Below are 17,500 nucleotides of genomic sequence, written 5' to 3'. Positions count from 1 at the left end.
ACCCCAGGCTCTCTTGCTCTTTTCTTTGAGTCTCTGTACTTAGGTCCCTTCATCAGGATGCCCTTGGCCATCTTATATCGGTAGCACGCCCCCGTCACCTATGATCTGCTCTCCCTATTTCCTTTTTTTTCTTTTTTTTTTTTTTTGAGACGGAGTCTCGCTCTGTCGCCCAGGCTGGAGTGCAGTGGCCGGATCTCAGCTCACTGCAAGCTCCGCCTCCCGGGTTCACGCCATTCTCCTGCCTCAGCCTCCCGAGTAGCTGGGACTACAGGCGCCCGCCAGGTCGCCCGGCTAGTTTTTTGTGTTTTTAGTAGAGACGGGGTTTCACCGGGTTGGCTAAGATGGTCTCGATCTCCTGACCTCGTGATCCGCCCGTCTCGGCCTCCCAAAGTGCTGGGATGACAGGCTTGAGCCACCGCGCCCGGCCGCTTTCCCTATTTTCTTTCTTGGTCCAGACCACTGAGCTAAAGCCCTCGACAAGATCTGTCTGAACACTACATATAAATCATGACCTGCATGACCACCTTTCTTTTATGTTTCCCTATAGCTTTCATGACCACTGCACATACCCCATGCTTGCTTATTTACGTGTTGTTTGTTGCTTGTCTCCCATGTGTCCAGAACATGCATGTTATCTGCTCATTTAGTGAGGCATCTCAGACACCTAGACTTACAGTGATTCTGTCACAAAATAGTTCAGGGAAATCAGTTTGCAAGGGGGAAAAAGATGAATATTTTATTTATTTTTTTAACTTGACGTCAGCAACTATCTTATCTGATATTTATTAGTATTTCAGATTCATTGTTCATTTTTGGTTTTCCCCAGTGGTTTGAATTTTAAAGGCATTTCTTTGCATAAAGTATTTTAAACACCCTCTTTTATATAAAGTATTAAATCATAACATTGATTTAAAGCCATTTAATTTATATGACCTCTTAAGCAGCTGTGAGAGCACAAAAGAACTGGGTATCAAAGCAAAAAGTAAGAACTCTCGAGTCTTTTGAAAATATTTACTTTGAACAGATTGCAACTCCTTAAATGACGAAGCTTTGGAATCTGGGAGGTGTTCAGACCCCAGCTCTGCCTCCTTGAGGCCACCCACATGTTCCCAGACCCACTGTGTGTCCTCCCCAAGCCCAGCACGTCGTCTTCAAAGTGACACCCACATTAGACAGCTGTGCAGAGTATCTAGTGGGATGCCAGGTGCAGAACCTGCCAAACATCACTGGTTGCTGATTTATCAGTTTAATTGAATTTCTGCTGGAAAAGAAGGAAAGGAATGGGGGCAAGACCTGCATTTTCCATGACAACTTTTGTGTTCTGATGGCAGGGAATGTGCTGCACGCCACCTGCCTGTGATGCAACCACTCAGAAATGGGGACCAAACCTTTGTGCCCATCTCTCCTCCTTCCTTAAGGCTGAGCTGAGGGCTCTGGGTTGGAATTTCCTGGTGGGATCTGCTCTGTTCTTCCTTCACCCTTGCCCTGAGCAAGCTCACTGAGCAACTGCCTCTCTGAGCCGGGAGCTGGGCCAGGCACAGGGGCCCAGTGGTGGAAGCACTGATGTGGTCCTTACCCATCAGTCTGCAGTGCAGCGGGGACACACACGAGGCCAGCGTGGGACCATGAGGTGTACTGGGTGCTGCAGAAGGACTGTACAGGAGCTTGGGCACGTGGCTATAAGAAAGGACAGGTAAACTGAGACAGGAGTGAACGAAGAACAACACAGGTGTAGTGGCTGAAACAGTGTACCCAGCAGAGGGAACCTGAGCCCAGAGGGTGCGTAATGCGCCTGCGACCGGCAGCAGCCTTGGGGAGAGGGAGGCAGATTCCAGGCAAAAGGCAGGCTGCAGGTGCCAGCAGGAACTGTAAACCACCATGTCCTGCAAGCCTTGGTGGTTTTGACTCTGCTGGTGTTGACGAGACGCCAAGAGGGAGATTGTAGCTGGAGAGAGACAATCACGTTTTCACTGTAAAATGTTATTCTGCCTGAGGTGTGAAAAATAGTTGTGGGAACGAGACTGACCAACACCAGAAGCAGGGCACTCCTTGTCCGTAGTTCAGTCCAAGGGGAGTCCAGGGAAGCCTGAATGGATGGTTGAATGGATGGACAGGCAGGGCTGAGAGATGTTATGGCAAAGAGTCATGTAGCTTTGGTGGACACCACGGATGTGGAGAGAGTGAAGAAAACAGGGAGGATGGGGTGACTCCCTTATCAGGTGATGGGGTGGGTGGTAGAAACTGTTGACTCTAGGAGGGGCCTGTGGAAATGTGGGTTTAGGGTGGAGAAAGGGTGGTTTGGTATTCCATAGGTGGATTCTGAAGTGTCCTGGGATTTCCAAGTGAGAGGGAGACTGTCTGTATAGATGAGAAAAAAAATATTTTCTTAGAGAATTTTAATGTCAAATAGAACTTATTTTAGGTTGTTTGTCATTTTAAATTAGCCAAGCACTGGAGTCTTTCTATATGGTGGATATGCAATGGCTCAGGATTTTCTTATCATGACACAGAATGAGATAGAGGATTTAATTTCAGTGTAAACTCAGTTCAAGGCACCACCTGGAATCAGAGCTCCCAAAGGACAACTTGTAGACAAACAGTCAACTAAAGGGCTCAAAATTATTTTTTGTGAACATTTAAAAACTTTTTTTTAACCTATAGTTTTGTTTATCAACAAAAGTCAAATTGAGAAAACAGAGCTCATCAAATCTGTATGTGACTTAAACAATGAATGGAGTTTCAGTTCCAGGGTAAGATAATTATTCTAAAAAGAAAACGAAATCAGGAGGAGTCAATGCTGCTTTCTTTGCACTGAGTTTGTGTCTGTCGTACAATGACCATGGAATGATGCATTTGGTTTGGACAAGCCACTTCTGGGGGCAGTGTGGAGCTACAGCAGAGAGCAACTGAGATGTGAGCCCAGGGCAATTGTATAAGGGTGTTCAGTTCTTATTATTTCATCATGTTAAGGCATCTCTTGAAATAAACAGCACCCTTAGAGTTAAAGTAATATATCTCTGATATAGAAATTGTTTCTCCAAAGGATTGCTGGGGTCGATGGTAAATAAGTAACGACAAGTCTGTTCCCATAAACTTTATTGCCTCCTGTAACTGACTTTCTAAGTAAATAAAGGTTCTTAGTTTTGCTTTTCTTGCAGAAAGGAAAGATAGAGGGGTACCAGAGGGATAGATAGCCAAGAGTTATGCTAATCCTCTGATGTTTTATAATAAAAGAGATTTCCTCTAAAAAGAAAAGGAGGTTCTGAACGTGGTTATGTACATTCTTCCAAACTCAAAGTCATGTCTGGAACATTCTTATATGGAAAGAGCTAAAATACTTAAAATTTACCTTGAACATTTCTCATGCAATCATATTATGGTCCAGGCAGGTGCTGATGTGAGGGATATGTGGTGCACTCTCCTTTGACAAGCAGAAGGTACTGCGAGTCTCTGAGGATGGGATGCAGACCTTTGGTCTGCTCCATACCAACTATTAAGGAGGCCCCTGTGCTTTTGAAATGCATTGTAAGGATCCAAGACTTTGTAGTTAAGGTTGCTCCTAATAAACGCAAGCTGATAGTGCAAATATGATTCTCATGCAAAGGTAAAACTATTTAACAGCCACCAAAAAACAGCACCATGTTTTGTAATAGTAACATGCAAAACCAATGGCAGATGCATGCCAGCGCCTCTTAGCACTGGAGAGCACGGTGATCACTTCCTTACTGGAGAACCTTCCCAGAGGTGAGAGCCATGGAATGCTCTGAGGAAGAGGAGGGGTCAAAAATGGAAAGCCTAGGCCAGGAGCAGTGGCTTGTGCCTGTAATTTTGGGAGGCCGAGTCGGGCGGATTATGAGGTCAGGAGATCGAGACCATCCTGGCTAACACAGTGAAACCCCGTCTCTACTAAAAATACAAAAAATTAGCTGGGTGTGGTGGCACACACCTGTAGTCCCAGCTACTCGGGAGGCTGAGGCAGGAGAATCGTTTGAACCCAGGAGGCAGAGGTTGCAGCGAGCCGAGATTGCACCACTGTACTCCAGCCTGGGCGACAGAGCAAGACTCCAACTCAAGAAAAAAAAGTGGAAAACCTGGACATTGCCAAAGACAAAATGTGTCTTTCATCCTGTCCATGAGAAGGCTCTGATTGCTGCTTACCCTCGCTGGCTGCTGCTCTGCCCTTTATCCTCTAGGACTCTGAAACCAGAGACATTGACTTAGCAGGTGAGTTATGGAGGCCAACTGAGCAAAAGCAAAGGACAGATGGAGTACCTGGCAGTGGAGTAGAGATGTATAAAACCATCCCTCAAGGCTTGTGACCTTAAGGAATAGACCAGTTAGTTAGAAAGCTAAGATGCACGTGTGCAAAATTTACCAACAGTGTGAGACTATGGTGCCAGCAATGTCACAGACATGATGATTGAAGTAGAAGAAATTCTTGGTTCAAGGAAGAGCAATATCCAGTATTTACTGGAAGGAATATTTTAAATCAATGCTGTTCTAGAAAATTTGGGGCAATGGGTATGCATATTCTATTTATAAAACATTTCTACATACTCTAAATATGTATAATAATGTATAACAAAATAACAGGCCAGTAATTACTATAATGGGATATAATATAATATATTATGAGAACTGGAGGCCAAATTATCAGAGGAAGCCACTTTATTCCTTAAGTTAATATGATGAATCTCACTTTGTGTCTCTTTCTAATGCCTTATTTGAGCCACACAGAGGAGGAGAGAGGAAAATCCCAACACATAATAAATTCTTGAATTTCACCATTAAATATGGCTCAGGACTGTGGCTGTGGTTGTGCTTATGTCATGGAGAATTTTGTGAAATTAAATCAATGATAGTTTATAAAGTCATCATCAGAACATTGTAGAAATACTATGGTTTTGGGCACTGAAGCACCCCAATATTGAAAGGTTTGCTTTTTGACTTTGAGGTTTAAAAAGGAGCTGTGATAGTTTGTGACACAGAGATGATGGATGGCAGCCAGACCATGTTACCTTACATGGCAGAACTCCTGGAGATGACTAGAGGCATGATTAGAGCATCTGCCCTGTTTCCACAGCTATGAGGAGGGTGTTCCTCAGGAAAAAAGGAGAGCCATAGAAACCCACACACAGGGTTTCCATCTCAGGATTTCACTCACAGTTCTTCCTTCAGAGGCAAGGGTGAGCTTCATGTTTCCTTTGCACCAGTAGCAAAGACAGCAGAAACAGGCACTGCATTATAATTACAGTGGATTTATTCCAGGGTGTATCTGTTATTTATTACTACATAACAAACTACCTCAAAACTTAGTGGCTTAGAACAATAGCTGTTTGTCTAGTTCATGATTGTGTGAATTGGCAATTTAGGCTGAGCTCAGTTGGCTGGTTCTTCTGCTCTTAGCTAGGTTCAGTCATGGGTTTGTCAGTAGCTGCCTGTCAGGGAGGTGACTCTTCTCCTGGGGCTGGTTGCCAGCTATGTGTTAGGGAGATGAGGGGAACTGGATCATTGTTTCCTGTTGTCCAGCAGGCAACCCTAGACTGGCCCACATGGTAGCTCAGCGGGTTTCAGAGAGAGAGAGTGCAGAAGCTTAGACTCAGTGCTGGTACACAGCAACTTCTTTCGCATTCTATGAGCCAATGTGAAATACAGAGATGCCCGATGTGGCTAGAGTGGAAAATAAGACTACAGGCCTTGACAGGAGGAGCTGTGAAGGTCATTGTAAAGGCTATGGTACTTGGAGACATGGAGGATTATGGCCATTTTTGGCATCTACCATAGTTGGGGTAGTTTGTGTCTGAAGGCACTGTGGCTGGACACATTTAGGAAGTGAGAGCTTCACCTGTATGTTCATGTAGGACACTACCAGGAATAGGAAGGTCAGAGAAAAAGGGAGCTTAACAGAGCAAATGTCCTAAAGAGACACAGAGGTCAGAGCCACCTGCTTGGAAAGATCAGAGGGATGGAACAGCAGGGCGGGGACTTTAAGCCACACGAGGCAGTGCAAATGATGCTGACTTCACAGGGGCTCAGGAACACAGGCCAGGGAAGCACCTTGACCTCCTGGCTCCAAAGCTCTGAGCATCATTCTTAGAAATAGTTCCCCTGCCAGCATATTTTTTACCACTAAGAAAGTGACTCAGGATAAAATCCAGAGCTCTGTTTTGTTTTCTTAATTAACTAATTGATTTTGACAAATAAAAGTCTGTATTTAAATTATACAATGCAATGTTTTGATATATGTGTATACTGTGAAATCAAGCTAACTAATGTTTTCAGGCCTCTGTTGAAGTGCCCTAATGGTTCTCTTCAAACTGCTGCAAAAATCTGATAAGCAAAGTTCCTGGCCAGCCAGGAGATACCTCGAGGGCTCTCATTATCTCCATGAATCCAACCCACTGGCCACACCTACCATGCCATCTCTCACCCCATCCTCTCTTGGCAGATGTCTTTGTCTTCTACACACCTGAAAAGGGGAAAGCATCCAGTTTCACATTCTCATTGCAGGTCCAGTGTCAGTTAAGGCTTGGATGGATCCCTCTGAGTAGCCTCCACCCCCTTCTCCCTGAATAAGTCAAATAAAAGTGGGTATAATTCAAGGCAGTGACATGTCCCTGCAAGGCTTGGCCTGTGGTAAGTCACAAACAAGGCATGAACAATATTCCCACCTTCTCCTCTCTGCTAAGTTCTTGCCCTGAAAAAAAACAAGTTCTGCAAAGTGCTCAGAGGGTTTAAGTGTGAGCCACCCAGCTGGAGGCAGAGTTATAGCTCTGTTATAGCTGGGAGGTTGATGGGAGCCTCCAAGTTTGGGCTCCCCAGAAGCAAGATCCTAGAAAAGAATTGGAGTGTACGGAACTTCTTTCAGAGGCAGGCCCAAAAAGTATCCTAGGAAATTGGGGAAGGGACATGGGAAAGAAAAGAAGTCAGTAGAGAGGGTGTTGTCCAGCAGTTTACTGATGTGGGAGACTGGGGTTCAGTCCCGCCTGGGGCCCCCGAGAGGCTTGGTACAGCACACTTCAGATGATCATGCCTGAGGTTCCAGGAGCCCACCATATCTCTTGCTGAGGTCTGTTCATGCCCTGTCTTGTTTGCTGGCCAAGAGCAGGTTCTCAGATGGAAGGCCACAGGAGTTTCAGTAGGAGCCCTCTTGGCTGAAACTGAAATGAGGATACCTCAAAACATTAAGTGAATTTTCTGAGTCCATATAGCCGGGAACTGAGTCTAATTGTAAAGTCCTTGTTCTTTAACAGGAGAAAAGAGGAAATGGTGACAAATAAGTAGTTTCTCAGATCCAAGACATTGAGAGTGGCTATTTCCTCCTTGCACAGAAGGCTTCTTGATGGAAACCAAATTACTCTGAAAAGTTACTTGTTTTAATATCTTAGCAAATCATTCGATACATTCAGGGGAAGTGTTTATCAGCAATGTATACTTGTTCTTCTCGCTTGAAGAATGTTTGTTTCATGACATTGGAGATCTATAACACAAAGACCTACTTTGTGTGATGAACCCCCGTGGTGTAGCTGTTATAGGGCCCTCACACACACACTGCTGGTCCCTGACCTCAGCTATTTTGACCTGGTTCTAACTCTACCACTGTCCACTGCTAGACAAAAAAGAGGAAGATATGCCTCATTCTCCAAAAACTGGAGGAATTGCATCATTTTCAAGTTTAGTTGTTGTTGTTTCCAAGTATATTTATGTAATGCTGGATTATATGTGTATACTTGCCATGAATTAGATACATCACAAATAAAATCCACTTTTGGGACTCAACAGTATATAAAAACACAAGCCGTATGAACAGATTTATTTATAAAGTTATGATGAGCTTTTCTGAGATCTTTCTAGCATATCACTGGTGTAAATGTCATGGGAATTGAAAATAATGTATTTGAATTTCACAGTCTTCTGTGAATGAATTTTTTTTTTTTTTTCTTTTCTGAGACTGAGTCTCACTCTGTTGCCCAGCCTGGAGTACAGTGGTGTGATCTTGGCTCACTGCAACCTCTGCCTCTCGGGTTCAAGCAATTCTCCTGCCTCAGTCTCCTGAGTACCTGGGATTACAGGTGCATGCCACCACGCCCGGCTAATTTTTGTATTTCTAGTAGAGACGGGGTTACACCATGTTGGTCAGGCTTGTCTTGAACCCCTGACCTCATGATCCACCCACCTCGGCCTCCCAAAGTGCTGGGATTACAGCTGTGAGCCACCGCGCCTGGCCCTGTGAATTTTTTTTTTTTTTTTTTGAGACGGAGTCTCGCTCTGTCGCCCAGGCTAGAGTGCAGTGGCCGGATCTCAGCTCACTGCAAGCTCTGCCTCCCGGGTTTTCGCCATTCTCCTGCCTCAGCCTCCCGAGTAGCTGGGACTACAGGCGCCCGCCACCTCACCCGGCTAGTTTTTTGTATTTTTTTAGTAGAGACGGGGTTTCACCGTGTTAGCCAGGATGGTCTCGATCTCCTGACCTCGTGATCCGCCCGTCTCGGCCTCCCAAAGTGCTGGGATCACAGGCTTGAGCCACCGCGCCCGGCCACGCCTGGTCTATTTTTTGTATTTTTTATAGAAACAGAGGTTGGCTGTGTTTCCCAGGCTGATCTGGAACTCCTGGGCTCAAGCAATCTGCCTGCCTCACCCTTCCAAAGTGCTGGGATTACAGGTGTGAGCCACTGTGCCCAGCCCCCTCCCCTTCCCTCCCCTCTCCTCCCCTCCTTTTCCTTCCCCTCCCCTCCCCTTCCCTTCCCTTCTTCCTTCCTTCCTTTCTTTTCTTTTCTTTCTTTCTTTTTTTTTTTTTTGAGACAGGATCTTGCTATATCACCCAGGCTGGAGTGCAGTGTCACGATCTCAGCTCACTGCAGCTTCTACCTCCTGGACTCAAGTGATCCACCTCAGCCTACCGAGTAGCTGGGACCACAGGCGTGCAGCACCAAGCACAGCTAATTTTTTGGGGTTTTTAGTAGAGACAGGGTTTTTGTTATGTTGCCCAGGCTGGTCTCAAACTCTTGGCCTCAAGCAATCTGCCTGCCTTGGTCGGCCTCCCAAAGTGCTGGAATTACGGGTGTAGCCACCATGCTTGGCCAATTGAATGCTTTTATATTTTATATAAATATTATACTGGATGTGGTTCAGCAACTCCCCACCCACAACACTGTGCCTGTGAGGCTCATCCAGGTCAGCATGTATAGTCTGGTTTGTTTCGTTTTGCTGTTCTGTGTTTCTCTTTGATTCTCAACCCAGTGCATCTGCCTTTCTCTGTCATCACTCACTGAAGCTGCCTAGGTCAAGAGTACCAATGACTCCCATATTAGCAAATCCAAGAACACTTATCTTCCTATTGCCGGCATTTGATATTTCTGATCATTCTTCCTTCTGGAACACTTATTGCTGCTTCCAGGATGCTACGTTCTCAGGATTTCCCTGTCTTCTCTTTCTCAGTCTTCCTTGCTGGCCTCTCCCTCAGCCTGGTCCTTGTATGTGGAGTGCCCCGGCTCTCTCTGGAGCCCTTTTTTCTTCCCTCCATAATCCTGGGCTTAGATTTAATCGTTATATTTGTATTTGGTTATCTACTGCTGCATAACAAACAATTCCAAATTTAGTAGCTTAAAAATGACAACTTTGTTTTATTTTATTTATTTATTTTTTTTGAGACAGAGTCTTTCTCTGTCGCCCAGGCTGGAGTGCGGTGGCATGATCTTGGCTCACTGCAACCTCCACCTCCTGGGTTTAAGCGATTCTTGTGCCTCAGCCTCCCAAATAGTTGGGATTACAGGCAAGTGCCACCACACCCAGCTAATTTTTGTATTTTTAGTAGAGACAGGGTTTCACTATGTTGCCCAGGCTGGTCTTGAACTCCTAACCTCAGGTGATCCGCCTGCCTCGGCGTCCCAAAGTGCTAGAATTACAGGTGTGAGCCACTGCACCCAGCCTAAAAACAACCACCATTTTATAACTTCTCATGATCCTCCGGGCTGATGGGAGTTTAGCTGGAAAATTCTTCTGGTCTCACTAGAGGTCTCTCTTGCTGCAGACAGAAGGCCACTGGAGGGCCGGGCGCGGTGGCTCATACCTGTAATCCCAGCACTTTGGGAGGCCGAGGAGGGTGGATCACCTGAGGTCAGGAGTTTGAGACCAGCCTGGCCAGTGAGGCAAAACCCCATCTCTACTAAACATACAAAAATTAGCCGGGTGTGGTGGCAGGTGGCTGTAATCCCAGCTACTCGGGAGGCTGAGGCAAGAGAATTGCTTGAACCTGGGAGGTGGAGGTTGCAGTGAGCCGAGATCGCGCCACTGCACTCCAGCCTGATAAAGCGAGACTCAGTCTCAAAAAAAAAGAAAAAAGTCACTGGAGCTAGCTAGGATACCAGCTCACATGTCCTGAGCCCTGGTGGGAACAAAGGGACCACAAGGATGGCTGGGCCTTTCTCTCCACGTCCAGGCCTCTCCCTCCAGGTGGTTTCTGCAGCAGAGTACATGATTTCTCACATGAGAGATGAGTCCCAAAACAAAAAAGTAGAAGCTGTCAAGTCTTTTTAAAATTTAGTCCTCGACCTGGTACAGCCTCACTTCTGCTGCATTCCACTGGTTAAGAGCAGTCACAGGCCAGCCCCACATTCAATAAATACCAGGACTCCTGCTTCACTGGGAACCATCTTTGAAAATTAGCTACCATGGTTTATGAGTCCCAAATTCCTAGGATTATTCTCCTAAGTTTCAGACCCAAATATCCAGTGGTCTAAGGAATCTCTCTTCTTGGTCATTCCACTCTGCTCTTCAGGCTCCTCCAGCGCCCCAGCCCCTCCTCTTGCTCTACAACTGTTTCCAGCTAAGTGTTAACATCACCTCCATGCAGGAGTTCAAGTCAGAAGCTTAGCAATCATATTTGGATCCTCCCATTCTTTGGTCCCGCATTCCTTTTCTTAAATAACTCTAGACTTACTCCTCTCCATCTCTGTTGCTGATACTCTAATAGCAATCATGGCTAAGATTGGTGAGTAGTTTCCATGTATGTAAACACTTGGGATGCATTCCATTTGGGCTTATCTGCTTATTTTGCAGATGAGGAACCTGAGGCTGGTAGGGATTGGATAATTTGCCCAAAGTCTCACCCTATTCAAGAGTGGGGAGAACTAAGAGGCCTTAGGCTCTGCAAACAGACAGGCAGCCCTGCTTTCAGAGGCTTTGTGGCAAGCCGGTGTCCAGCTGCCACTCAGTGTAGCCAACTGTCTCTCAGTTGGCCTTTCCCAGCAGTCTCCCAACTGGCGTTCCTGCCTCCAACCTGGCCCCATCTGATCCATCCTCCATGCTGCAGTCAGAGGTATCTTTCTAGACTACCAAGAGGATCCTGGTCTTCTCTGCTTAAGCCTTTCAATGGTTTCCCTTGAGATAAAATCTAACTTTTCCCAATACGTAGTTAAATCCTTCACAAATTGGCCCCTGTCAGCTTGACAGTAAAGCGTGGGACAGTAGTTCTTCATGGCAGCATTTTGGAAATGCGATTGTCTATCTATGACAATGGTAACAACGTGCTATTGGCATTTGATGGTCAGTGCTCAGGGATACTGGAGTGCTGTAATACAAGGGACACCCAACCAAGAATTATCCTTGGTTTCCACAAAACTCTGTTTTTTTTTTTTTTTTTTTCAAGAGTCTTGCTCTGTCACCCAGGCTGGAGTGCAGTGGCACAATCTTAGCTCACTGCAAGCTCTGCCTCCCGGGTTCAAGTGATTCTCCTGCCTCAGCCTGCCGAGTAGCTGGAATTACAGGTGCCCGCCACCACGTCTGGCTAATTTTTGTATTATTTATTTTTGTTTTTTGAGACAGAGTCTGGCTCTGTCACCTAGGCTGGAGTGCAGTGGTGCGATCTTGGCTCACTGCAAGTTCTGCCTCCCGGGTTCACGCGGTTCTCCTGCCTCAGCCTCCCGAGTAGCTGGGACTACAGGTGCCTGCCACCATGCCCGGTTAATTTTACTGTATTTTTAGTAGAGATGGGGTTTCACCATGTTAGCCAGTATGGTCTTGATCTCCTGATCTTGTGATCCGCCTGCCTCGGCCTCCCAAAGTGCTGGGATTACAGACGTGCCTAGCCCTGTATCTTTTTAATGTATATATTTTTTGAGACGGAGTCTCACTCTTTTGTCTAGACTGGAGTGCAGTGGCACAGTCTTGGCTCACTGCAACCTCTGCCTCCCGGGTTCAAACCATTCTTCTGCCCCAACCTCTGGAGTACCTGGAATTATAGGCACCTGCCATCATGCCCAGCTAATTTTCATATTTTTAGTAGAGACGGGGTTTTACCACATTGGCCAGGCTGGTCTGGAACTCCTGGTCATAAGTGATCCACCCACCTCAGCCTCCCAAAGTGCTGGAGTTACAGGCGTGAGTGGGCCCCCTCTTTATGGAGGGGGAATCTCCCCTCTTAAATTCCTCTGAAGACTGGGTGTGGTGGGTCACGCCTGTAATCCCAGCACTTTGGGAGGCCGAGGCGGGCGGATCACGAGGTCAAGAGATAGAGACCATCCTGGTCAACATGGTGAAACCCCGTCTCTACTAAAAATACGAAAAGTTAGCTGGGCGTGGTGGCATGTGCCTATAGTCCCAACAGCTTGGGAGGCTGAGGCAGGAGAATCGCTTGAACCCCAGGAGGAGGAGGTTGCAGTGAGCCGAGACTGCACCACTGTACTCCAGCCCGGCAACAGAGTGAGACTCCGTCTCAAAATAAAATAAAATAAACAATAAATTAAAAATTCCCCTCTGAAGAGGTTTTGGGGTGTTTCCCTTTCCCATGAGACAATGACAAAAGTTCAGGTTCACTAGGTTAGTCAAGTGCCCTCGGAGTAAAAGCTTGTTTCAGTGTTCCACTGACCTCTGTCTGCATCCCCTGCCTTAACTTATTTTATTTTGCCCTGAAAATTCCTTACTTTTTCAGCAGCTCATCAAAGCATTTAAAATTTTTAAAAAATTAGGCTGGATATGGTGGCCCATGCCTGTAATCCCAACACTTTGGGAGGCCGAGGCAGGCAGATCACCTGAGGTCGGGAGTTGGAGACCAGCCTGACCAACATGGAAAAACATCTCTACTAAAAAACACAAAATTAGCTGGGCATGGTGGCATATGCCTGTAATCCCAGCTACTTGGGAGGCTGAGGCAGAATTGCTTGACCCCGGGAGGTGGAGGTTGTGGTGAGCCAAGGTGACACCATTGCACTCCTGCCTGGGCGACACAACCAGACTCCATTTCAAAAAAAAAAAAAGAAAAAAAATTAGGCCGTGGGCGGTGGTTCATGCTTGTAATCCTAGCACTTTGGGAGGCCGAGGCGGGCAGATCACGAGGTCAGGAGATCGAGACCATCCTGGCTAACACGGTGAAACCCCGTCTCTACTAAAAATACAAAAAATTAGCCGGGCATGGTGGCGCATGCCTGTAGTCCCAGCTACTCGGGAGGCTGAGGCAAGAGAATCACTTGAACCCAGGAGGCGGAGGTTGCAGTGAGCCGAGATTCTGCCACCACACTCTAGCCTGGGTGAGAGAACGAGACTCCGTCTAAAAAAAATAAATAAATAAAATAATAATAATTTTTATCTGGGATTTTTAGTTGTTTTTTGAGGAGACAGAGTCTTCCAGGTACTTGGCCTGGCAAAGGAAGGCATAAACATGAAATACCTTTGCGTGTATTTAGTATGACTTTTTTCCAAGAATGCAACTACTATGTAAATTGTTTTGTATTGTTCAGAACTTTATCAAAAGTTGTTTACTATTTTGGAAAATAGTAACACTAATGGCGATGCTGTTCTATACAACACCCTTAGGTAAGTCTGCATTTATCTCTACCACATTCTTAGTGATTCTAGGTATGGGTGCAAGTATCTGACTACTTTATCTTCCAGTGTAATGGTGCCTGGGTGTTTGCATATTGAATCGCCATCCTTCTATTTGTCTTTTTTTTTTTTTCTTTTGAGACGGAGTTTCAATCTTGTTGCCCAGGCTGGAGTGCAATGGCACACTCACACATTCTCAGCTCACTGCAACCTCTGCTTCCCGGGTTCAAGCGTTTCTCCTGCCTCTGCCTCCCGAGTAGCTGGGATTAAAGGTGCCTGCCACCACGCCTGGCTAATTCTTTGTATTTTTAGTAGAAATGAGATTTCACCATGTTGGCCAGGCTGGTCTCAAACTCCTAACCTCAGGTAATCCACCTGCCTCTGCCTCCCAAAGTGCCGAGATTACAAATGTGAGCCACCGTGCCTGGCCTAGTTGTCTTTTTTGTAATCAAGACATCATATTGATTTGTTTTTTGAAATCATGTGTCCAGGCAGGTTATATTATCTGTTAATTTCACTCTGGGATATTAGTGTTGCAAAATATTTGTTATAAGAAAGGAACATTGGGGCTGGGTGTGGTGACTTGCATATGTAATCCCAGCACTCTGGGAGGCTAAGGCAGGAGGATCACTTGAACCTAGGCATTCCAGACCAGCCTGGGTAACAAAGTGAGACCTCGTCTCTACTAAAAACAAACAAAAAAAATTAGCATGGTGGTGTGGGCCTGTAGTCACAGCTGTTTGGGAAGCTGTGGCAAGAGGATTGCTTGAACCTAGGAGCTCCAGGTTGCAGTTACCTACGATCGTGCCACTGTATTCCGGCCTAGGTGACAGAGCAAGACCGTTTCAGAAAAAAAAAAGAAAGTGACATTGGATCTGTTAGGGTGCAGTCACTGGCAAGGACATTAAGAACACAGACTCAGCCAGGCATGGTGACTCATGCCTGTAATCCCAGCCCTTTGGGGAGGCTGAGGCAGGCGGATCACGAGATCAGGAGTTCGATACCAGCCTGGCTAACAGTGAAACCGTTTCTAAAAAAATGTAAAAATTAGCCAAGTGTGGTGGCACACGGCTGTAGTCCCAGCTACTCGGGAGGCTGAGGCAGGAGAATTGCTTGAACCCAGGAGGTGGAGGTTGCAGTGAGCCGAGGTCGCGCCATTGCACTCAAGCCTTGGTGACAGAGTGAGATTCCATCTCAAAAAAGAAAAAAGAAAAAAAGAACACAGGCTCAGCTCAGCGGGGTACAGTGGCTCACGCCTGTAATCCCAGCACTTTGGGAGTCCGAGGCGGGTGGATCACAAGGTCAGGAGTTCCAGACCAGCCTGGCCAAAATAGTGAAACCCCATCTTTAGTAAAAAATACAAAAATTAGCCAGGTGTGGTGGAGCACCCCTGTAATTCCAGGTACTCAGGAGGCTAGGGCAGGAGAATTGCTTGAACCCAGGAGGCGGAGCTTGCAGTAAACTGAGATCACGCCCCTGCTCTCTAGCCTGGGGCGACAAAGCAAGATGTGTCTCAAAAAAAAAAAAAAAAAAAAAAAAAAAAAAAAGGGCTGGGCGCAGTGGCACATGCCTCTAAAATTCCAGCACTTTGGGAGACCGAGGCTGGCGGATCACCCGAGTCGGGAGTTCAAGACCAGCCTGACCAACATGGAGAAACCCTGTCTCTACTAAAAATACAAAATTAGCTGGGCATGGTGGCGCATGCCTGTAATCCCAGCTACTTGGGAGGCTGAGGCAGGAGAATCGTTTGAACCCAGGAGGCAGAGGTTGTGGTGAGCCGAGATTGTGCCATTGCACTTCAGCCTGGGCAACAGAGCAAGACTCTGTCTCAAACAAACAAACAAACAAATAAACAAAAAACACAGACCCTGGAGATACTTTTACTTTTGCTACTTACGGGTATGTGACTTTGAGCAAGACGGTTAACCTTGCTGTGTCTGTTTCTTCATCTGTAAAATGGGCTTCAAAATACCTGCCTCAGAAAGTTACTGTGAGGATTAAATGAGTTATGTGAGGTTTGGACAGTGCCTGGCACATGGTAAGTGTTACTAAATGTCAAACCTACGATGACTTCTGTAACCTAATTTCTTGCCTCCCCCAGAAGTTCTAACTCTAACCTTATCAACATGCTTTATGGGCCAGGTGAGGTAGCACACGCCTGTAATTCCAGCATTTTGGGAGGCCCAAGTAGGAGGATCACTTGAGGCCAGGAGTTCCAGACCACCTGGGCGACAAAGGGAGATGCTGTGTCTTTGAAAAGAAAACAATTGGCCAGGTGCAGTGGCTCATGCCTGTAATTCCAGCACTTTGGGAGACCGAGGCGGGTGGATCATGAGGTCAGGAGATCAAGACCATCCTGGCTAACATGGTGAAGCCCCATCTCTACTAAAAATACAAAAAATTAGCCAGGTATGGTGGTGGGCGTTTCTAGGCCCAGTTACTCAGGAGGCTGAGGCAGGAGAATGGCATGAACCTGGAAGGCAGAGCTTGCAGTGAGCTGATATTGCGCCACTGCACTCCAGCCTAGGTGACAGAGCAAGACTCCGTCTCAAAAAAAAAGAAAAAAAAATTTAAAAATTAGCTGCACGTGGCCACCAGTGCCTGCAGTCCTAAATAGGAGGCTGAGGCAGAAGGATCACTTAAGCCCAGAAGTTCAAGACTACAGGCCGGGCGCGGTGGCTCATGCCTATAATCCCAGCACTTTGGGAGGCCAAGGTGGGTGGATCATCTGAGATGAGGAGTTTGAGACCAGCCTGGCCAAGTTGGTGAAACCCCATCTCTATTAAGAATACAAAAATTAGGGCTGGGCGCAGTGGCTCACGCCTGTAATCCCAGCACTTTGGAAGGCTGAGGCAGGTGGATCACCTGAGGTCTGGAGTTTGAGACCAGCCTGGCCAACGTGGTGAAACCTCATCTCTACTAAAAATACAAAAAATTAGCTGGGCGTGTTCGCGAGCACCTGTAATCCCAGCCACTCAGGAGGCTGAGGCAGGAGGATTGCTTGAATCTGGGAGGTGAGCTGAGATTGTGCCATTGCACTCCAGCCTGAGCAACAAGAGTGAAACTCTGTCTCAAAACAACAACAACAACAACAACGAAAACCAAAAATTAGACAGGCGAGGTGGCGGGTGCCTGTAGTCCCAGCTACTCGGGAGGCTGAGGCAGGAGAGTGGCGTGAACCCAGGAGATGGAGGTTGCAATGAGCTGAGATCACACCACTGCACTCCAGCCTGAGCAATGGAATGAGACTCATTCTCAAAAAAAAAGAAAAAAGAAAAAGACTCCAGTGAGCCATTACTGTGCCACTGCACTGCAGCCTGTCTCTAAAATACCCTGTCTCTTAAAAAAAAAAAAAAAGTGTGTTATTGGAATGTGCCATGATTATTCTTGCTTTGCACAACCTCTCCCTACAATGTTTTTCCCTCACTTCTTCCCTGGTCAATTCCTACCTGTCCCTCAAGTCTCACTTAGAATTTGGGTATGGCCTCACTTAGTTACTTTTTGTTTTCTTCCTTGAGACAGGGTTTTACTCTATTGCTCAGCCTGGACTGTAGTGGCACAATCATGGCTCAGCCCAGCCTTGATCTCCCGGGCTTAAGTGATCCTGCCACAGCAGCCTCCCAAGTAACTGGAACTACAGGCTCACGCCACTGGGCCCAGCTAATTTTTTTTTTTTTTTTTTTTT

Source organism: Rhinopithecus bieti, unplaced genomic scaffold, assembly GCF_001698545.2.
Source record: "Rhinopithecus bieti isolate Rb0 unplaced genomic scaffold, ASM169854v2 scaffold_11744, whole genome shotgun sequence".
Lineage (NCBI taxonomy): Eukaryota > Metazoa > Chordata > Mammalia > Primates > Cercopithecidae > Rhinopithecus > Rhinopithecus bieti.
The sequence above is the reverse complement of the archived record's forward strand: the minus strand, read 5'-3'. Positions refer to the sequence as shown.